At 38.5% G+C, this 27,686-nt stretch overlaps 1 long non-coding RNA gene across 2 annotated transcripts in view; it reads left to right on the forward strand.

Annotated features, from left to right (window-relative positions):
* Window positions 1-773: 773 nt before the first annotated feature.
* The window catches only part of LOC122878749, a 127,711-nt gene continuing 100,798 nt past the window's right edge, over window positions 774-27,686 (forward strand). For both annotated transcript variants that reach the window (XR_006378576.1, XR_006378637.1), the window contains exons 1-2: window positions 774-939; window positions 1,322-1,395. This is a non-coding gene — a long non-coding RNA (uncharacterized LOC122878749). The remainder of the gene's footprint in view (window positions 940-1,321; window positions 1,396-27,686) is intronic.

Consider the following 27,686-nt stretch of genomic DNA (forward strand, 5'->3'; position numbering starts at 1 on the left):
TTTTCTCAACACAGAAATCTCTTCAAGGATACTGTTATGGTATGGCCATCAGTTTGTATTATTTTAACTTTTTAATTTTTTTAAAAAAAAAGGTCCACTCTCTAACTTTGAATGAATTTGGCAACTATGGCTAGGAGTTTTGTTTCCAGTTGCAACAACAAAATGTTTTGAAGTTGCCTTTGAATTTGATATGAGCGCCTCTCACTTCAAAACTACTTCTGTTGTGACACAGCCCTAAAGTTGGACAAAATCCACCTTGTGTAGCAAGTTAAGAGTTCATTTGAATACAAGAGCAAATGACATATGACATATCATGAATAAAAACATTAAATAAAGGTTTAGTGCTGCCAAATTTACATTTGTGAATGAAAAAAATTGCCATAACAATCATACTATTAATTGTTAAATCTTTTGATTTGTCCTCCAGTACAACGCCAAATTTAACATCACTGTAATCGAAAGATCGGACACCCAAGTTGTTTTGATAAGCCCAAATACAGACACTATCCCAAAATATCTTTGAATAAACACATGAGAAAAAGAGATGCTCATCTGTTTCAATGTTAGCTAAACAAAAGGTACAAACATTTTGAATGTAGAAATTCTTTGCATGGGTAAACATTATTTAACAATTTGAAACCTACCTCTTTAGCTTTGGGTGGGACAGGAAGTTTTAAATAGTTACATCTAAACTTTTCTTATATTTTGATCCATGGTGAGGTAGTCCAGGAGGACCCCTTCCTTCCACCACCCCCATTATGACGCAAATGGTTTAGTCCGCACCTGCACTATTTTGATTACGGCCAGGAGCATGGCTAACGCGACTAATTTCTTTAAATTGTTCTTTAAAGTAAAGTTAGGTTATTAAAAGAGAATAAGAAGAGAGAGACAGGAAAAATACAGGAGGGCAACAAATGACACATTTCTTTCAGAGAAAAGGTGAGCTTGTTAATGTAACGTTAATGTTAGCTAATCTAACGTAAATACTGATTTCTTTTGGTAAGTGTACAGCTAACGTCAGGTCACTCGTTGGTTATCTAGCTAGCTAACTAGCTAGCTGTGTTTCTCAAGTACAGTGGCTTGAGGACATTTAGTGCACTTTATTAAGAATAAAATGCAAATTAGCAGTCTAACTGGCTGTTTTGATAGTAGTGGAGGGATTGAGACCTCAGCCATTTGTACGTTAACGTTACTTTGTGACGAATGAAGTGCGCAGGCCAAAATATGGCTAGGACAGGATGAAGATAACATTTCATAAATTCATATGAGATATTATCTGTTACTTTCAAACCAACTAAACAGTGAAACACATTGCCTTCAGACACAACCACAGACTGAAGCACCTGCCCCCTCCCACCATCTGATGATGTTAACTTACTGAAGACAGCAGACAAGGTGAGCACTGAAAATATACAGTATGCTCTGGAAAACTGGGTTATTTGTAACATATCTTAATATTTGCTACAATCACCTGCAGTTTACTATAATAATAATAAAACTTTATTTATAGAGCACTTATCAAAACAAAGTACAGAGTGCTTCACAGAGAGAGAAATATAATACCACAGTGAATAATAAAATGCATAAAATATATGAAAACAATAAAATAAACAGACATCTCAGGTAAGATCAGGATATGCATTATGTAACGTCACTGATTTAGACCTGTGGTATCAGAACTAGCTAACTTCATGTTATAGGAGCTTAATGGACAGACAATCAGAAGATCCATAGTGTATGTACTATTTAAGACTAGTTCAACTGTCTTTAGATGGGACTGTAGTAAATCTAAATCTACTCAGGTACAGCTGAACTATTTTTTAAGATAGTGTTTGGGAAGGGCTTTTAAAGACTGCATTTACAAAGGCCATAAATCAGTTCTCCACCTTCAAAAATAGTTGTCACAATGGCCTTCAACCAATTTAGATTTTTTTTTTTTAAATATACAACCAACATACAAACATAACCATGTAGGGATTGTCTGTGAACCAGGTTGTTAAATGTGCATGTATATTCTACCAATGACCTTGCTTTGAGGCAGATAAGTGTGTAAGACCCATTGCCATTGGGGCAAGATTACTAGGTGATTTCCTGTGAGTCATTTACACACAGGGTGTCAAATAGCCAGAAGGCATGCAGACAAGGAACACAAGTGTCCCCTGATTTCCTGATGGAGCCATGGGCTACATTCAGATTTGCTTGGTTGCTGGTCATGCTTGGTGTACTGTATAGCTGTGTTTAGACCAACAATAGCACTTTAAAAAATACATGGCCTGCTCATTCATTTCACTGCGTTGGCACAATGGGGGTGCTGACATTGAAGGCTCCGGCAAAGAAGTTGAACTTGGCTCAACTTTTGCCGCAACACAATGTGGCGATATCTTGCAGTGATGGCCAATAAAGTACGTGCAAGAGCACATTCCTGGGAGATTACTACTTACTATTGTAACGTGTACAGCATAATTCTGCTGTTTACTTCGCAATCATAGCAACACAAGATAAAACAATAGTTTTTTTGTAAAGTCTTTCCTCATAGCATTGTAGTTATGGATCGTATTTCATCTTCCCACTGGTACCTGTAGCAGCATGCTCACACCAAGCATGTTGTTTAATGTTGTTTAATGCAGGGCTATGTTTTATCTGAATGCTAGCTTAGGGAGTGATAGATTTTCTTTTGAATCCTGGCTTGTCAGTCCTTCTGTATTCTGCTTTAGCTTTGTCTCACATAGACATAAAGGTGAGGTTAAATTAGGTAGCTGTGGCTGATAGGTACTCTATTGTTTTGTACTGATAAGGGACATTCAGACCAGGGCATTCTTCTTTTATCTTTGGCTTTCTAGCTTTATACAGTAGTGTATGTAGATAGTACCATCTATAGATGTGACCAGTGTGTTAGATACTGATATCAGTTGCCATTGTGTGTGTATTTAACAAAGGCCATTTTTTGCACCATAATAAAATATTGGTGTCAAGGCTAAATATATTGATTTAACCCCCTAGTCTTTCTAAATTACACTCCCTGCCACCATTGTCTTAGAAAATATATGATAGCCAACTTCCACATCAACCCACCTACCTCTTGCATCTCCTCCCTGGTCAACAAACAGTGTTTGTACAGCCGTTTGTGTGTGTGTGTGTGTGTGTGTGTGTGTGTGTATGAGCGTTCAGAGTAAACAATGGTGGTTTGAAGCCATACTGGGTTCCATTTTTTCCCATTTATCAGGTCGCACCTCAGTTGTCCATACCTATTACCTTAGACCTTACCTTGTTGAGTGACTGTCAACACATTTGATCACATTTGTGATAGTAAAACAAATGTGTAGTGACTGTAAATAATGTTGCACTTTGCAGAGATGGGGTTTAACCAATGGGACGCATTCATTGTGGAAGGAAGAAAGGTGTTTTGAGTAATGACAGCAAAATGCAACCATGTCTCCTAAAAATTAGGTTTATAAACTACTAAATGGTTTTGCCTTATACATTTTAGAGGAAACATAATTGCTCCTGGATTACATTCACTGGCAAGACGTGCTACGTTGTACCACACAGAAGTAGTAGACTTAGTAGAGGTAGTCAAGACACCATAGACCAGAGTTTGCTCTGGTTAAGGTAAGGGAAAGATTGTGCTTTTGGTTAAATATAGAAAAAGTGAACACGTCCTGTCCTGTGTCACCACTGACATATGTAACGAAGGTGATGATCCTCCCCTAAATTTAACCAAGCACTTTGAGTTAATGTTTATGTTAAATGTTAACGCTTGCCATCATCAGCAGACATTGTAGGGAAAACAAATTAAATACATCATATGTGAACAGTTTTTGCTGTTGCAAATTATTAGAATATAAATTTTAAATAATTTTATAATTTTTGGACACATGGTTGTAGAATGACAACTCACTGTCTGTAATAGTTCTTGGTGTAGTTTTTCCATACTGACCTAAATAATCATGAAGTGATTCTGTTGAAATCTGAGCATTTACTGATGTGGGTAAAGGGAGCAGTGTTCATGAATCAGAAGAAGGAGTACACAATAATTTATGTCTATAAATGCATATACTGTATGTACACTTGTAACAGTTGTCAGTGTTATCACAGCAAAACTCTTTTTAGACAGCCTGATACCTAACAAAACACAGGCTGAGTGCAGTCAGTTCATGTTGGAACAATAAAAATAGAAAATCACTAATGTTTCTGTGTGAACAGAGGTTTTTAGTGTTTGACCCACATGCAGGTTTGAGGTTTGTGATTTTTTTTTTTTTAACAATCAGTGTTAATCTAAAAAAATGTGTAGACTCTTTTGCGTGTTTGTGGTTGTGACACTAGCTGAAATGAGGCTTCATGTGGCCTGTGAAAATCTCCTATTATCTTGCTTTCACAGTTTGAAAGTTAAAGGCAGGGCTTGTGTGCTAGGTAAAGCTATAACATCCTCCACAGGTGATAGCCACTGTTGAGCCTGTTTACCTGCTTTGCCTGTTCTTGCTAAAAGCCTCTCACACCCCCTTAATACACACACACACACTAAACATGAGTGTGTGTACCCAGTTTAAACACACACATTAATAACAACTGTAATGCCATTCTTTGTCGAGTGCTTTTACAGGTTCACCATTGACCTTAGTGTTTAATCTTCCTGCACAAATGACCCTCACTTGATATGAAAACAAATCTTTTGTCACTGCCAACTCTCATGTTCTTTTGAGAAGGCAAACACAAGGACAAAGCTGAAACTATTCCTTGTCTGAGATAATTAAAATATTAGACTCTAAGGTCAATATGTTATTGTCTGATTTTGAATGGGCCAGGTCTGAATTTTCATGAGATTCAAGTCTTTGCTGTCTTTGCTTTCCCTTTTCATTTTAAATTAGTTTTGAGGTTGAGGTCAGCCTCAAGGTGATGTTGGAAGCTTTGCTGTGAGAAAGCTGTCTCCCACTTTCCTGAAGACAAGGAGTGACCATGTATGTGAGAGATAATGAGCAAATAAGAAAGACAAAGGAGCGATTGTAAGGCAGAGAAAAGCAATGTTGCTCTGTTTGTCAGAATATGCTGTCAGCACCTTTTTAAATTCCCTTGTGGTGTGTTTTCCAGAGAAACAAGGACACATACATATCTGTCCACCACCACTAAATGCAAATTAATGAATTAGTGCATTCCTGTATCACTAGTTAATTGGTTTATCAGTTGATTCTTTTTAACATGAAGTGAAGTCTGCATACATCCATCCACATCCTCCCCTGTGTTATCAGCTGCTGCCATAAGATGTCACTGTGGTCCGTTCATTCTTGCATTTCCCTTTTCATCCTTTCCCCTCCAAAGTGTTGACTCCCTTTCCAATAAGAAACAGATGGGAGACCTTTGCTGCGGGCTACTGCCAAATGGAGCAAATTCTCATTACAATGTCTGAAAGCTCTGTTTATTCTCTCCAAGCTTCACCTCCACCCCTTGCACCACTTTTGCCATCTGATGTGTTCAACACTTGTTTCCGATGCAGATGTGTCATTTTGATATGCCTTGTTTTGCTGATTAGAGGATATTTATCATGTTTAGCACAAAATGGAAAACAGACATCAGACATGGTTTTTCTGTAGGGCTGCTTACAATGACTTGTTACTATGCCAGGCAAACTATGTTGTCGCTGTCCTGTGAAAACCATGGATCTCCAAAACACCAGCCTTTCGTGAGCCAAGAAAACAACCATGTTTTCAGCTTTATGACAATGCATTTCTCAGATAATCCATTGTGTTATTAACTGGTTTGTTTACCTTAAGCTGTGGTTCCCAACCTGGGGGTCGGGACTGCTACAAGGGGTCGCAAGATGAATGTGGATTGCACGATGATTGCCCAGGTAGGAAATAAGAAAAGACAAAATTCTTCTGTGTTTATTTTTCAGACATTTCTCTCATCTTGTGAAATACTGTAGTTTTACCCTTTCAGACCATAAAAATGAAAAATCTGAGGGGAAAATCTTCCTTTGATTGAACTTCTCACTGCTATTGCTACATATTAAGGTGTCCAAAAATTTTAAATCAGTGAATTTGGAGATCCATGGTTTTCACTGGACAGCTATGCTACATAGTTTTATGACTCTTAGAGGGGATGTGGAGCAAATAAGGATAACTGCTAGAGTGAACTAATTTTTTTTTCCAGAAAGGTTCTACAGAAATGCAGTATTTGAAGTAGTAAATACGTTATTTTATCTTAGTGAATGTTGTATCTAGGCCTACTGATTGAGGTATAATTTTATAATGGTAGGTTGCTGGTCATACAGTATATGTATACTTTAGACATTTTTAGTTAGGCTTTTACATCTAAAGTCAGGCACATTCAGATATAGTGAGACAGACAATCTTTGCACTGTAACACTCTCTGCTCACCTTCGTCCTTATTCATGCCGTCTATACCCACAAACTTTTTCTCTCCCTATTACTCTCTATCACAGACAAATCCCCAGCTCTGTTTGAGTCCCCAGTCTGGGAAGCTAGCACTTCGAAAGGAATATAAATGACATCATTATGTAATATTCAATCTGTTGCTGCTGCAATATCCTATTCCACAGATAGCCCCCCTTCACCACCCACCCCATATGCTCCGGACTCCCTGGTCTCCTGTTCTTTTTCATGGAGAATATTAAAGAGTTATTAAATTAATCTGTGCTCGCTGGCGCATGTTATTGCAGTGCAGAGATTTGTGGGGCAAATGAAGCCGTTAGGCCGCACCCTAAGCTGATTTATTAAGGGTGCCAGGGAATCACCAAATAGACCTGATAACCTGTTTTATTTTGCATAAGTGAACACTTTCCCTCAAATCCGCTTATGTTTTTCCTCTCGCCACCATTTTTTTTATACAAGTTTAGCTATTTCTTGTATTTTTAATTGACCTGAGGCCATGCAGCGTTGTCGTCACAGTCTCTTTGTTAATACTATTATGAGAGCTAATAATTTACAAAGGAATGAATGGCACAAGTCATGCTTGTGGAAAGTATTTCATATAATGTAATATTCCTCATTTGATAGACTTGTGCTTTATCTCGTGTGTACTTTGCTTTGCTCTCCTACTGAAAATTGTTAATTTCTCTTGTTTGGTGGATCTTTGGCTGAGTGGCAGGCAATGATTGGCTTTCTTGTGTGCTTTATTAAAATAAGTGTTGAAAAACAAGTTATCTGAAGCTCTTCTCCTTCTGTCACAAAACATTCCCTTGTCAATGTCTTATTGCGCACATCAGCAGTAACGCTGGATGTTTTCAGTAGCAAGATAGGAAGTGTACGGTAGCTATAATAAAGCACAATAGACCGAGTGTGTTCAGTCATCTTTAATGAACGGTTAATTTAAATTTCACGCAGGTGTTTTTGCATTCCCAATCTTTTTCTTTTTCTAACTAATGACTAATGGCTCACTGAATGAAGAAGTATAGAAACAGTTACAGTGTAAAATAGTCTAAGTGTTAGAAAGCAGCTGGGATGTGTGATGGAGTTGCCCAACAAGTGCATGTGTTATGTGCACAGCCAGGCTTCTGTGTGTTCTTTCGCCCTGACAGAATCAGCAGATTTAACACTCGTTGATTCCACCCCAGATTCCTAACCTCATTTATCAGAGTGTATGCCAGCAGTGTAAACATTTAATCCAGCGTGAGATTTTTGGGCTCCTTTGGGTCAACAGTTTAGCTGTTGCTTTTTTTTTTTTTTCCAAGCCTCGAGACAAAGTCTGCTTTCAATTATTTCTGCAAAATTGCTTTACAGGGTCCATGCATGATTAAATATTCATTATGTTAAACTAAGCACTTTCTTTGTATATAAATCCATATTAGATTTGGCTGGCAGACTGCCTGAAGCCACATGAGAAGGATTTCTAGTGCAAAATAAGCCTTGGACCTCCTTAGCAGCTCCTTTCTCCTGGGTTTGTTTGTTTTTGTTCTGATGTAAATGACAACTTGTTGATATTTTCCTACCTTTTTTGTCCTCCTTGCCAGGCACACACAGGCCTTTTCAGTTGGGGGGGTGAACGTTGGAATTTAAAGTGGGCATGGGAAAAATAAACAAGCGTGTCAGTCGGTCTGGCAGCAGGGGAGCAGCACGGATCAGTCCAAAAAAACTGAACTGCGTCTGAAGAAATGCCGTTTGTGTATGTATCTGTGTCTCCAGCACAACTTTGTGTACATGTATGTTCAGAATGAAGGTGTGTGTTTGAGCGTGTACACTGTATGTGTTTGGAAAACAAAGGGCAGGGGGTGAGGGAAGCCATTCCATTTCAAATATGACCAGTTTCCCTGAAAATATTTACCTGATATTTTTCTCTTTCCAAGCAAAATTGACCTCTTTGATTGCAAAGATTGCTCCAAAGACCTCATGGAAAATAAATTCAGGAGTATTTGAAATTCCTGAGTGGATTCGCCAGGGCTGCCTAGCATGAGCCCATGTTTATTTGTTTTCCAACTGCAGGAGGGATCAGGGTTGTGTTGACTCAGAAGGTATTTGGTTTGTCTCTTGTTACAGACATCATGAAGGGACTCTTACTGCAGATGGTCAGAAATAGGACAAACCTGAAGCAGCTGTGTACTCTTGTCTCTCTGCCAAGTAATATGTTTTATAATTTGCTACTGTGGTACTGTGTCTTATATGGCTTTTTATCATTATTTTCACTCAACCAGAGTCCAATAAGTGCAGCCACTTTCGCCTTTGGCAGTGCAACCTGCCCCGCTTGGCCCTGAGCTGTTGCAGTGCGGCTAGTTGTAAGCGGCTGAGGAATGCATATCATTCTTGAATGAATTGGACAGACACTGACCGCAGAAAAGAGAGCCTGATGTTCTGTAGAATAACATCTGAAGAAAAGGAAAATTTAATAGCAGAAGCTTCAGTCCTAACCTCCATACTCCATCCACATAAGAGGGATGTGTGCCAGACCTTGAGAGGCAGTGGTATAGAAAGGTGTAGGACTACCATGCAGGTATTTTGGGTGGTCTAACACACAGAGAGACCCATAGAGGGTGTGTGTTTGTGTAGTGCTTGTAACTTAACACTTTTCCCTCAGTCTCACACTGAATGAAAAGAAAGGTATAGGAACTAGCAGGACAGAATTAGTTCCCCTTCCAGTAAAAATACACACAAAAACACACACAGTTTATATTACTAAGATAATGACCTCCCACCCACACAGGCCATGATTGACTCTTTGTAACATGAGTGAAACGCAGAATACACACATAAGACATGAAGTGAGTCAGACTCACCACATAAACCACATTTTGTCATCCTTGTATTATTTACTTGATGCTTGTGTAGGGCAGTGCTGTAAATGTGTTGCACCCTGTTACAATTACAATACAGCCATTCTACTTAAAGTGGGCCAATTCAGTTTGCCATTTTATATTATTACATTGCTGTTTAATCATTCTTTTAACTCATACTGAATCCTATTATGGATGTGTATGAGTTAGGTCAGTTAAAGGCAGTCACCAATCATAAAAGCCTACATTACAATATGACATTTTATATTGAACAACTTACATTTACATTACATTTTGGACTCATTTAAAGTTGCAGGTGTTTATATTTTGTGAAGTGAATACAGGTGTATGTGAATAATTCTATGCTGATTTTAGGTGATACAATACTGAGATAAGCAGTCTATAGATATTATCAGGCTAAGAAATATTGTATTGCCAGAATCAGTAGAGATGCAGCAAATAGTTAAATGATGCATAAGTAATTTTGCACAACCTGACTTCAATATTATCATTATTATATCGGCCTCCTATCAAATCAAGTCATTGAGCCAGAGCAGCCTTTAAGTCAGCACTGATCAAGCTTGTCAAAAGTGCAGCATCAACTTTTTTACTTTTATTTTTTGGCAGGATACCTTCAAGTAAATAGAACTTTAGTTAAATGAGTATCACGTCCAACAAAATCAGAATGTCTTTATCAATGTGGCAGCAGAAGAGAAACCTTTTGAGGAGTGTTTGTGCCAAACAAGACGTTGATATTCCTGCCACGTCCATGCCCCGCAGAGGATGGTTTTCAGTTTAGTAATAGTGCTTGTTTCCCTTCTCAAAAATGAGACGTAAACATAGCAAACAAAGGTTGGGAGAGGTGGGGGATTTTTTTTGTATCCATTAAGTCTTGTCATGCCTATTTCAGGTTGCTCACCTTGAAAGATGATGATGTTGATGTTATTACATGTAGAAAACCTTCTTTTTGATTACTTGATAGAACTTTAAAATTCATAGTATTTGCATTGTGAAAAAAAGTCCAACCTAGAGTTATGCAGTTGTTGCTGTATAGTATTGATAAAAAAGTAATTTGTTTAGTCAAGACACACATCAGATTTGACAATGATCATCTTCTCTGCCTCTCCCTGTCACCTTTACATTGTCTGTGCTGTCCTTGACTCTTCATGTCCAATAAAACATTCTGATCCCAGTCCAACATGAAACCCTACTCACAGGATATGACTGGCACCTGGACTGAAGAGGGCAAATGGAGAACAATGGAGGAACAAGGGCTTCTCCATTATGAGAATTAATCTAATCGCAGCTCCGAGCTGAAAGCAGGCTTTGTTAATGGGGCCTGTACAGTCAATTATCTTAATTGTTCCATTTACAGAACCTGCTGCATGTTTCAGGAGCAGGCGCTGGAACTTGAGGGATGAGCTCAGTCACTCTCCGTAATTGTAATTGTCAGTAGATTCACTTATGAACGTCAGGGTGGCCATAAGGAGGATGAGGGTAATCGCAGGTCATTCAGGGTGTGATGATGAGAAGCGGATGGAGGTTCAATTTTAATGGTTCTGAACCTATGATTAAATGACATGTTTGATATTCTCTAAGGTTAAACAGCATTCTGCTTAGATTCTACCAATCTCAAACATTATTGCAATATTTTCTTTGCAATGTTGCGCCAAAGGTTCATGCTAAACTGTTATAAAACCCACGAGGTTTACAATTTTCATTCGTCTGGTCCTCCTCCAAAATCTATTATCCCTCACAGATTGATCCAAGGATGCTACTGCAACTGGTGTCGAACCAGAGGAATTACATTCATAAATCACAGAGTGGAAGATTATTTTCACCTGCTGCTTTGCTCTGATGCGCTGTCACTGTAAACATCAAAGCCCAATCTCCAGCAACACCCCTGCCCTGATATCGAAAAGCCTCAGCACTGGTGCTCGCTACGGTTGATGGAGCCTTCAGACAAACCCTGAGTGGGGTGGTCTGCAGTCCCTCCTTGTACTCACAAACACTGCACTGTGAAATACTCAGAGACACTGTCACACTATCACCCCACTGGGACACCCAGTCCCAAGTCAGTCAACTATACCAGGGATAGACTGAAGAAAGAGACCCTAAGGGAGTGGATGAAATCATTGTCAAAGTGTTTCCTTTCTCAAGGTCCCCATGGATCCTTAGTCTTAAAATGTCTTCAATTTAGTTTTTGATATTCAAGGTCTAAAAATGTCTTTAAAATGTCTGGAATTGTAGGAGGGGAGGCATTAAATTTGATCTGGGGCAGAATGAATGAGCGTTGCGTAATATCTATTTGTTTGTACGATTTGTACGTTAAATTGGTAGCGTACACTCCGCTTGGTAGGTTGCAGTGAGCCGCATATTAACCTAGAAGAAGAACATGTTTATCCAGCTTCTGATTTGAGGGCTGCAGCTTCGGGAAGGAAAACACCAAGAACGCGACGCTGCGAGCAAGCAATGCAGGCTCAGCCATGGTAATGCAAAGAACATCCAGCAATTTGTATGAGGCGTGATGTGAACGATTTTTCACAAAACATTCAAACTTAAATCAACGGTAAGCACGGATTCTCACATGAAGTCTGAAAACCACAAGCACTATGCTAGCACTCGAAAAAGCATTATGCCCATTGAGTCGTTCGCTGCTACTGGTAGTTTGGCTGTACGTACTAGAGATGATTTGTCTACTGCAAATATGTCCGCACTGCAGTGGTGGAATGTAACTTAAGTAAAATACTTGAGTAAAAGTAGTTAAGTACAAATTCAAGGTACTTCTACTTAAGGTGAGTATTTTCTTTTCATGCCGCTTTCTACTTTTAGCGTCAAATATAGTTAATATACTTGTCTTTTTACTCAGCTACATTTGTCTGACAGCTTTAGTTACTTGTTACTTCTCAGAAGACAGTTTTTCATAGCCATCCTGTTCAGTGAAAACCACTTATCTCCAAATGTGGCAGTTTTGAATGTTTGTGATAAACTGATGAAGTGTTCCTTCATGGGTTGAGAAAATTCTCCTACTTCTTAAGCTAAATAAACTGTTTAAACCCCCCTTGGATCAGCTGGAAAATGCATTGTCACAAAGCTGAAAACAGGGCTGTTTTTCTGAGCTCATGAAAAGTTGACTTTTAGAGATACATGGTTCTCACAGGACAGCAACGCTACAAACATATGATGATCTTATAGATTATGATGCATTGCTGTAGATTAAACTGCCAACAGTATATAAAGTAAATTAGCTCAACCTTAAACATCTACATTAGTAAAATGCAACATACATATTAATGCAGCAGTAATATTAATCCAAAATCATATAGAAAAGTAAAACACTTACAGGGACCATTTTACTGCACAGTGAGTACTTTTAATACATTTAGCTGATAATACTTACATACTGAGTATTTTCACAGTGTGGTATTAGTACTTTACTTAAGTAAAGGATCTGAATACCACCACTGCCGCTCTGGCAAAGCCTTCAGCTACTATTCATCAGACTCCCGCCATACAGTTTTATTGTTGTTAATGACAAGATAGTTATCTTAGCTAATGTGCACTGAATATTTCAGTTATTCAAAGTCAATAAAACTCGGTGTGTATTGTAGTCTAGTTTGTCAATTTCTGGTAATGGTATTATTTTTTCCTTTTAGATGTATTAAAAAGGTCTTAAAAGTCATTAAATTCTTACTTAAAAATGTGCTTTCTCTCATACATGCTTTCCTTCTCCTACATATTCGGTAGTTGCTATGGCTCTGTTTCAATTTGGAATTGCTGGAGAGTGACTAACATGGCGGCCCTGTGGAGAAGGTCAAGCACTGGCAGCCATTAAACTCACTTGTCTGAGATATCAAGTGCTCTGCTTTTTGACCATGTAGTGTTTGATGAGCTGCGCCATAATATAATCACTTGTTCTCTGCACCACGGTGGCCTTTCTATGCAGTGCTTCACCATGTTAGAGGTGTTGTAAAACTCCCAAGATTTTAAAAAAGCCTGTCATAGAAAGAGAGAGAGAGATCACTGTTTGGCCAAAAGAGAAGATGTTGGTAAAGGGGGTGGAGAGGATGAGTGGGGAGATTGAAATCTAATTTTAGACAAGCTGTTGTACAAAAGAGTGAAAGCACTGGGGCTTTTGCATCATTTATAGGTCTTGTTGGTACATACTTTGCTAATTTAGCTGATGTGTTTTGGGTTTTTTTTTGTTTCTTCTTTTAATCCATCTAATCAACCGTTCACTAAGCCCTGTCCCCTTAGTTCCTCTTAAAATGACAACTGTTGCTGGCAGATGTTTTTCAGCTTTAGCTTACTAGCCAATTAAGCTAATGTTAGCTCCATAAATTGGTTGAACACAGTCTCTAGCTGGCTTTAAAAAAAAAAAAAATGTAATCAACAACCCTGTAAAATGGTCTGAAATATATACTTGATGGCTACATACATGATATTCTACTAAAAGACTGAGGCTAAAGCTGCATTTTACTGGCAAAAAGTCAACAGTTACAATGAGGACTAACAGATGAGTTTGACAAATGTTAACACTATCTTAGGTAACATGGCTGGGGCTGCTGGAGTGTAAACTTTCCTAAATCCAATAAAGAGCAGGACAGAGTTACTAATGTTACGCTAAACTTTGATTGCATCGAAGACCGGCTTTCCCACAATGGGGAAATATAACACGGTGGATGTGCTAGTCTTTTAATATAACCCTTTGATTCAGATATTTCCATGAAACCTTTTTCTTATGTAAACATTAAAATTACAAGTGTATAATGTAGTGTTAAGACAAGACAAAAAGTGTTGTCTGATCTACATCCATTGTTTGTTACAGCCTAGGAGGATGTGCATTTTCAGTGACCCTTCAAACTCATCAACAAGCTTAAGCACACAACACGATTTGGCTGGTATTCAGTCCAATCCAATAATCACATCCAAGCAGAACTGAAGACATTTTTATAAATAAGCAATCGCACAGTGGCAAATTTAATTCAGTGCTTCATAATTAACCTTGGGAGTAAAACTCATTTAAGTCTATTAAATCATCAAATGAGCTCAGGTAAAGCTAAATTTGATTATGCTACAAAAAAAAATCCTGGTACAGTCTTTGAGGTGAGGAAATATCGTCATTTATGGGAGCCAAAGCAGCTCTCTATTTGAGCCGTTAAATTGTGGCTCACACATCAATGCAATTAAACTCATCAGAGGAATACTGACTTTCTGGTTGAATTCACAATGTTAATTAGCCGGTTGGGATTTTTTGAAATAAGTTATTGCTCTGCTTTATCTTGTGCTCTGGGTGAGTGATTCTCATAAAGACGAGAGCCTTTCTCTGTGCCTTCCTATCATAGGCAACGTGTGGGGTGAACTTGCAAAATAATTGCAAGGAAGTATGTAACTAATGATTTCCACAAAGCTGCAGCGCATAATGTGCAAATGCAAATTTCTTGTTTATTCAGGGAGCATATTCAAATTCCAACTTACAAACCTTGTGCTATTTCTCAACTTAGATACAGTTCAAATCGCAAACATTTACCAGTTTCCTCTTAGCCCTGCTGACGTGTTGCAGATCTTTTTTATTTGTTTCTGTTAGTGACATATCTTTTTTTCACTTAACACACTTTGTTTTATCAAGTGGAGAGCTTGTTTAATAATGTCTGCATTTTAAAACACAAGTAAAATCTTCATAGGTGTGAATAAAGCAGGCAGGTTTCCTTTTTAAAAACAGCTGAGGTTGTGGTGGTTGCCCCAGCATTGCCCATGACCTTTGGAGCTGCCGCCAGTGGCCAGCTGTAATCTATCAACATCTAAACTTTCCCCTGTGCTCGGTCAAACACATGTGGGAGAGTGGCCACTGACATTAAAACTCAATTAGCAAGGCCACTTTCTAAATAATGCATTAGCAAAGTGCATTAGCTGCAGATCGTCTGGTGCCCAGAGCACAGTTCTTGCACTACATCTCAATATGACAGGGCTACAACTGTCTGGGAGCTAATGTGTTGGAATGGAGGGAACATTGGGATGCAGATGAGCTCCAGCAATCATAGAATTGTCATTTAACATGTAGGAGGAAATTCTTGTTGGCCTGGATATTTAGTATTGTGTTGGTCTATTAGTGGACTTCCTGATCTCACCTGCTACAAGTCTCATTAATATGAGAAAACACCCATCACAATAATAAAGGATAAATGTATTTTTTAAGTGGTAAATCTTGGATAAACGCTGTCTGGTGGTTCACAATGCCTCCTTTCAATTCGACTTTTTAGCCATGCTAATGGTGTGACTCTAGGGATGGCGATGTCGACTGGTTGGTAGGACATTTGGTACAGGTATCTGTGGTGGCCAGAGAATGAATCCTAATGACTTTGACGTTCCCCTTTCCTTTATGCTGCATCATCAGGTTAAAGTTTTCACTTATCCAGGGAAATATTTCAACATCTTCAAGATGGATTGGCACAAAATGTTGTACAGACATTCAGTGTTCCTAGACGATGTATCCTAATGACTATGATGATCCCCTGACTTTTTTTGTTTTGAGTGAAATGTCTCTTTCTATTACATAGATTGACATGCAATTTGGTACACACATTCATGTCCCCCTTAGGATGAATTGTAATAATTGGTTATCTCCTAACTTTTCATCTAGCAACACCATCATGTCACAATTTAACACTTTGGTTCATGAACAAATACCTGCAAAACGTATAATAGCTGTACCTTGTTTTTAGTGCTGATTAGCGCTAAACTACGACGGTGACCATGGTAAACATTATACCTGCTAAACATCAGCATGTTAACATTGTCAATGTTAGCATGCTGACTTGAGCATTCAGCTCAAAGCACCACTGTTCTTGAGTACAGCCTCACAGAGCAGCTAGCATGGGTGTAGACTCTTAAATAGTGGATTATGGCAGGTTAATCTTGGGTAAAGACTGTCTAAAAAGACTGTCAAATACAGCACAATACCCTTTCCATACAACTTTTTAGTTTTTACCTAAAATAGTTTTTGACTTCTTTAGTATTTTCACTTTCATCTTTTTCTGCTGTCAGTGAAACAGGCAGCTGAAGCTAAGAGCAAAACATGGAGAAGGTAAACTGAGACAATATTTTCCATCCTTGGATTTATGCATAACCATGCTGTAGCCATAATCCCCACATTACTGAATGTGCTGTGGTTTATGCACAACCCTATTGGTAACATTATGAAATAGAAGCTGCTCTAAAATGCATCCGCTTGTGGCGCAGTCATAATACCATATCCATAACTTTGAATTTGACTGTACAAAATCCCATTCAGGAATGCTACCGCCGAGCAGGGCTACACCATCTGCCACAGCACAAACATAATACAAACAAATACTATAAATAGATTACAGGAGGCCTTATCCTTTATCCACACAAAAAGATGCTCTCTGTATTTATTCAGAGGAGAGAAATGTGCTAATCTGGCTTTGTTTCACTTAGAGGCCTCATTTGTCATCCCATTGCTCCGTCTTTAGGTAATGACTCCCTGGCTCAAAAGCCCACCAACTGTTAAGATAGCTCATTGCAATGCACTGGGTCACCTGGGTTGTCACCCTTTTCCAACCATATTAAAGCATAAACAGATAAGATGGAAGTCAAATTAATTGTCCTTTAGAAATCGCAAATAAAGGCTTAAACTCAAACTCCCTGGCTTTAGCCTTGGCGGAAAACAGTTGCAGTCATGAGCTATAAAAGAAATACATTTGCAAGTGATTACCGTTAAGCTGGTTCCTCGTCAACACCAACCAGGACATGAAGGTCCCTGCCAAGAACAATGAAAGCTCTGGGTTTTTGCATCCACAAAAAATATTGGAAGGCATTGTTGAGGGATAACCACTCTCAGCCAAAGTGGGTTGGATGTTTTCCTTGTATTCCTGGCACAACCTTCAGTTTCTGCAGCTGTCAGTGGTGTGGTTTTGCTAAGGCGCTGTGAATCCCAGGCTGACTTTTTACTGGCTGTGGTTGTCTTTGTGATGACAATGTTGAGACTGATCTCCATCCACCCACACTCATTAAGGTCTAGTATGCATGGTTTTCTATCGCTCTCTCACTCTCTTTATCATCCTCCCACTCTTTTACTTTTAGGTTGTGAGGTTTTAACTATGCTGTTGTGGAGTCCATACACCACTACAAAATCATTTAGATGTCATGTCCTGATTTTTACATCTACTGACATTATTAATGCAAATTAGCCATCTGCATCACTGCACACAGCACTAGCTTCTAACATTTCTCAGCACTCGTAACCATAGCTCCGCTTAGGACCCAGAATTATAGGAAATATTACCACTTCTCAGTCTTGTCTTCTGTTATTTTACAACAGGATTGAGACACATATCCAGGAAAAGGTGCTCTGTGGAAAGAGGCAATACAATGAGATTAGTTATCGTGTTTCTGGTTTTTCCTGATATTGAGAAAATGGCTAAAGGCTTTGTGCTAAATGTTCCAGGGCCTAAAAGTAGCTTTTAGAAATGGATGCCAGGCTGGCAGCCATCCACCAGCTTTTGGTTGCAAAGTTGACAGAATGGTTGTTGTGTTTTAATTACAGTGATAATGATGGTGTGTAATTATACCAAATATTTGATTTAATGAAAAAGTATACTAGTAATATTTAAACATACACACAGACACATGCAGACACACACACACACACACACAAAGGAAATGATAATAGCTACAGGTGTTTCAGCTTCACTAATTCGGAAAAATAATAAATGGACAAAATTTGGAATGTACATTTGCAACGTAAAAGAAGCCTGTAGTTTGTCACTCATGTCAGGTAAGAGGTGGTATTTTATCTGAGTTGCATTTTTTTGAGATTATAGTAAACAGTGTTGCTGTCGTAGTTTTGACTTTTTGTGTGTCTGTGCGTGCGAGTAGGTTGTCGACTGTCTCAATTTGGCAGAATTATGTTGAACTCTCCCACTATTCATTACATTTGATTGGTATATCAAAACGAAGTTGACATAGCTAACAAGCTAAATGCCTATGATCAAAATATAATAAATTGAACTTCTTAACCTTGGTGACACTAACAGTAATTAATGTGTTGCTGCCCTGACCATCAATCAAATAACAATTTTATGCTCACAAAGTTGTCTGACTACAAAAATGCAGGTTAATGACACCTGTATTGTGAGATAGACGGACATTGAAGACTTGGAAGTGACAAAGTTGTCCTCTTAACGTTACCTGCTACACATGTCTATGATGCTTGCTACACCAGTACAAGTCATCATTTTAGAAAGGCTTTGTTTTCCCCATCATTCATGACCAGCATTTTCAGATTCAACCTCTCGTGAGTGATTATAAGAAGCTCAGTTTTTAGATGAGGAAAAACACCATTTAGTGTGAGAGGAACATTTTTGTTTTCAAGTTAAGCTGGCTTAGTGTAGACATGGCCTTAGTCATCAAGATTTGGTTTATCTTTTCAAATGTGAAAGTCAAAGCATTGCCAGAACTTGAATTTAACCTGGGTAGGTCTTGCTAAAGGTTAAAAAGGTAGAAATAAATTGGAAATGCAAATACAAGGCACATTATCCGACACTCTTTTTATTGCAGGGATGAATTTAGACACCACTGCACCACACTGAATTAAGCAGACACCACACTGATATTTCATATAGCATAGCTGTAGTCACTAAAAACAGCCCAACCTAATGTACTCTGTGTTTGCATTTTGGAGCGTTTGATGTGGCATATGTCTGTGAAAAAGGCTAATTAAATGTGCCAGCATCTGTGTAATCATAAAATAAGTTACTTATTTATCATTTCAGAAAGGAAAATCTTGTTCCCCAATGTTTAGCTAATAAAAGCTAAGCTGATATGTACAAGGTCAGAATACTGGGAAGGCTTTGACTATCTAACATTCAGAAGAAATGAGTCAATATTGGTGTTACATAAACATAAATACAGCAGGGACGTTATCAATAGTTTTTGTTTGCTTTGCCTCTGTGCTTCTACTTTGGTAGGATTTGTTACCAAATACGTTTTGTCCTAGTACAGAAAATATGACCAGCTCCCCAATTGTTTTTTGATAACTATGTCATTTGTTTAGTTATTAGGTAATTCCCGTCTTTTCACGAAACCTGTTTTCATGGCCGAAAATACCACTTGGGGGAGTTGGGAGACTCCTGTACTTTGGTATTTTATGTACCACTGCTCTGTTTGCTTTCCTCTCCAGTATATTGTTTTAACATCCCTATTAAATACCTTCATGTAGCTTATCCCCCCTTATCCATCTTTGAGAACAGCGTGGGGCAGGATCATAAGTCTTTTGGCCAAGATAACACTGCCATAGCTGATATTAATGTTTAACTCACCTCTTGGAAACAGCTGCAAATAAAGGCCCTCTGCACCTTTGCCCTTATTAACTGTCAGTGTCTTTTACTGTAGGATGAGGATAAAGCGACGCAGTAGGTGTCAGTACGCGCACATTGCATTTCCTGGCAAAATATGTCAGTGTTTGATCACCCACTCAAACTACAGCTGTGCAAATACTTATATTGACAAATCTATATAATCTTCTGTTCTAAACTTCACTTTCCAGTAGAAAACTTTGATTTTACAGTATCAGAGTAGCAATGGACAGACCTCCAGATCCTCCATACCTCGCTTACCTTATTTTGTCAGATGTGTTGCTCTCCATTGGGACCTTACATTTGAGCTCAGGAACAAGTGCATTTAATCCTGATAAAAAGGCATTTTTTATTCTGTGGTATAGGCAAGTGCTACATCAAGATCTAGCTTATATAACACCCAAATTCATTTCAGTATAGATTTAGCTATTTTTTTAATGTTTCTAGTTCTGCATGGTGTAAAGGGATGGGCATGGCATGCATCTATGATCTATGTACAATTTCCTTTGACCAGGCAGGGATCTTAGTTTTACATACTGAAATTGTGACCCCCAATAAGAGCATTGTTATTTATTTCTATTGAAATGCACTAGACTATTTCAAGACACTGGATTCTAAAACGTGGTTATTAGTGCCTGAGTTGACCTCAGATGGGGAAGATAAGTGTGTGGGGAGCCCAAGTATAATTGCACCAAAAGTTGGCAGGAGCAGTAGAGTGTGGTGCATTTTCAGTCACTGGATGAAAATGAGTAGAAATGAGTCATGTATGAGTGGGGCTACTCACAGGCTGCCACAAGAGCTGTCCAAGTGGCTTTTCAAAAGAGACATAATTGCTTTCCTTTTCAACTGAGCTCACACTGGTTACAAGAAAATAGCATACTGAGTCTTTTTTTGTGTGTGTAGAGCATGTTTTAGAGAAGCTCTTTTAAACGAAGCCGACATTGTCACATTGAATATGACTAGTAGAGATCACACAATAACCCCTATTATTAGCTATTGACAATGACATGCCTTTCATGTCAGATGCTACTTTTTCTAATACATTTACAAATATAAAAAATATATATTGGCGATAGTGCTTAGCCCAGTGAAAGCTACATAAATAACTTCCATTGTATTCCAGATACTTAAGACCCTTTCAAACATATTTTCAAGTTTAGAATACAAACACTGTAGCTCTTAAAACAGACGTCAGGCGGCAGGAACCATTTTGGTCCTTTGGCATTGAGTCGTGTAAGGTGCTTTCTTTCAAAGCTCTCATATATCTGTTAGTTGCAAAATGAAAGGAGCCATTTTCACCTTTGCTACATTAGGTTGGGAGCTACATTAGTCAGACATCACAGGCTTTATGTGAATGCAAACTTATATGTGTTTACTTGCTTGTAGAAGTTTGCTGTCAGTCCCATATTTTCAGATGTGAGTGCAGAGAGGACTGCACCTCTGAGCACAAGCTGCTATCATGATAGTGGAATTGTGGCCAAAAGTTACCAAAAGTCCAACAGTAGCTACCACTTTAAGTATTGCCTACATTACAGGTGCTCTCACTTTCAGTTTTACCACTTTATTGCACAGGAAAACCATGAGTGAAGTGAATGAAGTACTATCCTAACTACAGGAAGTACAGTTGGTCAAAGTTGAATCCGGACATTAGTCTGTAAATTTTGTTAGATGCTTACAAAGTAACTGCAAAACAACTTTGCTGTTGGCTCTTGGCTTTGTTTTTTCTTCAAAATAAGTTTGGCTGATCGTCTGACTTCTCGTGTTTCATGCCTTATCTGACCTATTAACAATGAACTTGGTGAGGACACTGGTTTCAGAATATGGAATCAGACAGCCAGAGCTATGAAAATGAAAGTTGTGATAAATGTTCAGCAGGTCCTACTAATGTGTACTTAATGGTAACTTGATGATATGTTTTTTGAAAGAAACCTACTATCCAGTCTGTTTTACAGATTCAAGGTTTGCCAACATAACCTCTCCAGTATCCAAGTTTGCCCTGCGTTACCTTTATTCGCTAAAACACTTAACATATTCTAACAGTGAAACAGTGTACTCCACCCTCCCTAGCACCTCCCCTTCCCTTCTGTGCCCCTTGTCTTTATCTACTTTTTTCTATTCAGCTGTTGAATCTATAAACCATTTAATATGGTCAATGACTTTCACTGTTCTGCTAGACTGTCATGTCCTGCCAAAGCTAATATTTGTCTAACATTTTATTGGCAGTAGCAGGTTGAAAACGGTAAGGTGGTGCGGCCGCATTGTCTTTAAAAAAAAAAAAAAAGGACTCCGCCAACAATAAAATGTTAACTGCCATGCTGTGAGCCAAACTAGAGGGATAATTGCCTCAGCTAATATGAGGGAGTGATATTGAACAGTGACATTGTTGGTACTGACCGGGTTGTATTTGGCAGAGGCCTTCACAAACACCTTTTTAAGCTGATGCAGAGAACTTTAATACCTAGAGGAAGTACATATTTGTTTTTTTTTTGTTTTTTCCCAAACAACTTTTATATTTCAAATACATTTCACTAATACATTCAGTCCTTACAATTGTGCATGTAGCATGGAAGTCATTAGGAAAGTAATAGGCACAGAGGTGATTTCTAAATAAAATAAACAGATAGAATAAAGAACTGTCTAAATACAAAAAAATAATACTCAATTGACCAGAGGCCCCCCTCCTCATAAAACCCCCTGTCCTTATCTTCCCCTATTACTCTCATACTTCTCATACTGCTAGCCTTCCCTTTGCCCATCGAGCAAGTACATATTTTATGACAGTTCCCCAAATATGTCTCTTGTGCAGATAGTTCTCATTTACCTCAATTACCTCACACTTGTTCTACCTCTTTTGAATACAGAAAACAGCTAATTCGCTACTGTGTACAACAGTGAGCATGAAAAAGAAAATAAGTGTGGCGTGAGGAGGTAATGTACAAGATTATAACCAATCGGGGACATTATCAAGGCTTCACCTCCAGAGAACTCTGTGTTCATGCTACCACAAAAACAAATGTTATTGTGATGTTCATGGCCAATTGCACTATAGCTTGGTTCTCAGAATGTGCCTGCACGAAAAAAAAAAAAAAGATTTTGGTCAAGGATCAAATGTTGCTCAAATACCAGAGATAACACCTCAGTCACCTGCCAAGCAGAGTCAAGCTGACCTTCAGGCACAAGGTAAATCTGTTTTAACCCAGACCATCTGTTGCCAACTCAGTGAAAGAGGGCTACATAATAAAAGGTCCAGGAGAATCTCACTGCTGAAGAGTCAAAAGAAAGCGAGAGCACACATTAATAAGCCAAAATCCTCTAAGGACAATAAAAGTAAATCTAACATTCAGGTGACCCTGAACACTCTTCAAAAAGCAGCCAGTAATTGTTGGAGTGAAACCATTGCATTGGTTGCTTTAGTAGTCCAAATCTAAATGATATCAAAAACTTGTCTAGCTAACGGTTGCGGTATGGAGAAGCTTACCCGTCAACTGGCATTACAATTGCTTTCATAGCTTAGACATCAACTGACATTTCACCTACCTGCTTTCAGCTCTTACTTGAACTGTTAATTCAACTGTTTTCAGTGCTTACATACAAAAAGACAGATCAACAACATGTACAGGGCCCAAATTTAAATCTAAAATTCCAAATGCTCAGAGATTACATTTCAACCGATTTCAACGACTTTCAGCTCTTCAGTACTACAACTTCGCTTCGTTTACAGTGTTTTCACCTGCAGTTTTCAGCGTAACACTTTTTTCTCAAAAAGTTTTAGCCTTCAGAAGTCAGTTCAGAAGTTCAAAGAAACATGTGCTATAGTCTTTAGCATAGCATAGTCTATAGCAGACATTTAACAGATATCAGTGTCTGTTAATCAACTATGTATCATTTTGGAATGAAACTATTTTTTATCAATAGTGTGTATATTCAACAACACACCTCCTTACCTGAGTCAAATTCTATAAATATTTGTTTAATAAAAAACCCCAAATGTCAGTTTTAATATTCCATTGCAGTAAATCTGTAAAAAACAAAACAAAACATCATTATTGACATACTGTGCCTAAACTCTTATGTTGAATATCTATCACCAGGAGATGGCAGTACTAACCATGAAAGATGCTCACTTTGGTAGCTGATGTTGTGTACCTGTCCTGCCCCACCGCCACCACTGTTACTCTCACATCTATATTAAAAACACACAGTGCCATATTCCTTCGATCTGTCTGTGTTTATCAACTGCATTTTTTAGTCAGTCTTTCTTTATCCTTTCATTATATGGGTGTGTGGAGGATATTGAAAAATGAGCAGGTTTGTTTTAGAGCATGGAACACACTGTGTTGGCTTTACACTTAAGCACTAGACACTGATTAACCTGTTTGTAAGCTTTTATGACCTGCTCTAGTGATGATGATGACCTATGGACAGTGAACTCCACCTGCTGGCTATCAAAGACTGTAAACACTTAACCTGAACTAACACAAACTCAGGCTAATGTTTTTCAAAGGAATTCCTCTTGTATCAGGTTGTTCCACTAAACCTCAGTGCTCAGCTTGATTATTGATTGTTTTCTTCACAAAAAATTAGCAGTAGTCGTTTCATTTGTAGACTACCTCTGTGAATAACACCTGAGATAACATGTAAATCTGATAGTTACTAATTATTCTGTCTTTGTTGTTTAGCCTCCACAACTTTTTGTTCATGACAAACAAGAAACAAAGCGAATGTCAGACGCTATATTCACACATAACATTAGTCAATCCACACACCTCCACATACACAAAAGACTGGAACAAAGAAAATACTAAAAAAACACTGACTCACTAAATGTTTAATTAGTGTGAAAAGATGACATCAGTCCACACCCTCAGTCTTCCCCTTTCTATCTGGGCTGCAACCTGAGGGGTTCTGGCCTTATTGCCCAGACACTGTTCCCTCACTGTTGTTCTAATACTAGTCAAACATTATTTTGAATGGCCAAACTCAATAGTGGCAGTGTTCAGCCTGGCAGTGTAAATATTAGCAAAGCACACAGAGAAGCAGGAGTTGCTATGTGTGTATCTGTGTGCTAAGTGTCGTCTCTCTGTCAGCTATGTCTACACAGCACACAGCAGCAACAATAAAGTTGGTGGAGACAAAAAGAAAGGGGAATAAAAAACAAAGAGAAAGGAATTCGGGCTCATTCTGCCCTGATGTGCTTCCTTGTTTGACAAAGAAAGACATGCCATTTTTCAATTATTAGCTGGGGTTTTTCTGCTGCAGTCAGTGATAGTCACAAATTCTTGCCATTATCTCTGTTATGTCTATTTTGCCTTACACTTACCGTGACAAAACAACGCAGCTGTTGAGCATTTTAAACTTCCCAGTGCAACCCTATGCTAATAAGCCTAACACAAAAAAGCTAATGTCTTTGCTTTGTTGAGAAAAGTCAATTTCTTCTGTCAACACTCTGTTCCTAGAAGTCACATGGTAGCCTACATAAACAAGACCAGGGCTGCCACTTTGTAGACAAAACCTGTCATTGCAGCTTCCGCACAACTGTTGAAGATTTTGTGCAACAAGTTCACTGACCATCAGTTCATTAGCAAAGTCACGGACTCTCCGATGACATACTACATACTCAACATACGTATGTTCTCTGGTAATTTGCCATGACAAACGTAGAAATGGCTTTGTTTACTCATCCCTGAGGAGAAGTTTGTTTAGTGGCAAGTCAAACATCAGGTGTTAGAGGAAACGGTCTACCATGAATCATGACTGTTAGTAGCCACTGTCATTGCCCCTTCATAAAGATATTGTTTTAGAAATCTGTGAATGCAAATTTGGTGTTTGAGCTAATTTATACAGTATATTAAGTACTTGTTATAGTGTAATTGTTACATAGCTTATATTTGAGACTGCATATGATTACAAAAAAGTAACCAGAAACCTTGCACACTGTTAGTCATTTGTACTTACTTTATTTAGTTACAACGTTTTGGCCCGTAGAACTTCATATTTTGGTATTTTGGCTGGTTAAACAGAGGTGTTGGTTCCATATACCTGAATTAAGACTGGAGCTATATTGGTAAATGGGCCACATCAATATATCACAGCAATATTACTGTATCAGTATCGCCATATATGTCTGATAAATAACAAGAAATTTCAGTACAGAAATGCCAAATGTTTGAGGTAGTTTTGAAACAGTGTCGCCATCACGGAGTTTGTCCACTGGAGAGCACTGACAAGTTTATTTTTCAACTTTTAAATTGTCCTGCTCAATACTTATATTGCTAACAATTCTTTAAAAACAAATTTGATGGATCCTTACTAAAAACATTTGATTGTTATGTGTTTATGGGGGGAAAAAATGTATATGGGCCAATATAACGTTTTGATTTTTTAAACTCTCTGATTTTGGTATTGGCCTCACAAATCCAGTATCAGTTGAGCTATAATAAAGACTTGATTGTTTACAAGAACTGTCTAATTTATAAAAAATCATGTATAAGTATACATTATAATTGTTCGCATAATTTTAATTTTAAAAATTTCTCCAGCGATCACTCAAACTCAGCAGGTGGATCATTAAAGATTGGATGGGTACAAACAGTAATAATCAGTTTTTCTCCATGCTCTGTGGTGAGACAAACAGGACTAGGATGAATATGTTTCATGAACAGATATGTGTCAAATGGACACCTGCCATTATGTTTTGTTGACCGGTTACCTTGCCATGATAACCTACACCTCTTATACACCTGCTTTCGTTCATATTTTAGGAAGAATCACAGTGCCAGAGAACTTTGCTGTTCACTGTCAGTTGGAAGAAATAGAAAGAGCAGCTGTGAAAATGTTTGCAGTTTTATCTCGGGAGAAATGGGCGGGAAGTACAAGCGTCTTCAGCTGGTTGAGAAGCATTCTCTTGAAATACTGTTTGTTCTGGGCACAGACACAAAACACCAATGTAAGTGATGGGCTAGGCAAGCAAATAAACAAACAGGCTAATATTGACTATAGTTTTATGTGTGTTGATATGTGCCATATGTGCCTGCTGTTCATGCCAAACAAGGTTTATCTCACTTTTTATGCATATAGTTTTGTCAATCAAAAGTTTCCAATTTTATTACTAAAGCCAAATTGTGCCAATGTTATTGTTGATTAATTTAACAAATGATCCAAAAATGTGGTTTGATGTGTTATTGAGCATTATTAAGTAGGAGTTAATGCTGCTTTTCATATTCATATACAGACATCAGGTAGTCAGCTTGTTGAGCTGCTACAGCCAAGAGGAGTTTAACAACCAGAAGCTGCTTATTAGGCCACTAAGTCAAAACATACCTGACACAGGTGTTTTGCATTTATTGTACCCTCAGGCTGCTGCAGAAATGCCTACCTGGTCTTGCCCCCTGGCCATAGGGCTTCACCTGTCAATTTCCCTAGCTTCACTTCTTGCCCCAGGCTTCCTACTGTAAACCTGTTTTGACATGCTGTATTTCTCAAACATTTAGCAGTTCCAGCAGGTCAGTTTCAAGAAGCTATAACATTGGAAGACAGTACCAGTAACATATAGACTGTTTGCCTTCCTCCTTTTGCATATGTGAGCAAGGGTGTGGATCCGTCACTCTTGAGTATTGTATGTGCATGTGTATGTGTTCTGCATCTCCAAAGAGAGAATGCCAGACATTGAGGCATGGCCCTGGGCTCATTCTCATGCAGGCCCATGGTGTGGGGCTGAGGCTAGGAGATAATTGCTTCTCTGAGGAGTGGATGGCCTTGGAGCTTTCTTCATCTACTGGTGCCAGCCACCAAGCTGTCCATCATATGGGCCTGATGACTGACATTCTGTGAGGAGAAACAAAGGCTATTAGCAGTGTATGTGCACAGCTGCTGCACAAGCATACAGAATTAACTTAAACATAACTTGCTTGCATACAAAGTGAGACACCAACACATACGCCATCAACACAATTCTTGTGTTTTTCTTCACTTCCCTTCCCATTATCATCCTCCCTCCCCTCCTCCCCTTCCTGTGCTTTCTAATCTCACTTCACACCTGCTGTCTCTGACATACATGTTTCCCCCGAGAGAAGAGAGTGAAGCTTGAGTGAAGG

The sequence above is a fragment of the Siniperca chuatsi genome, linkage group LG1 (genome assembly GCF_020085105.1).
Source record: "Siniperca chuatsi isolate FFG_IHB_CAS linkage group LG1, ASM2008510v1, whole genome shotgun sequence".
NCBI lineage: Eukaryota > Metazoa > Chordata > Actinopteri > Centrarchiformes > Sinipercidae > Siniperca > Siniperca chuatsi.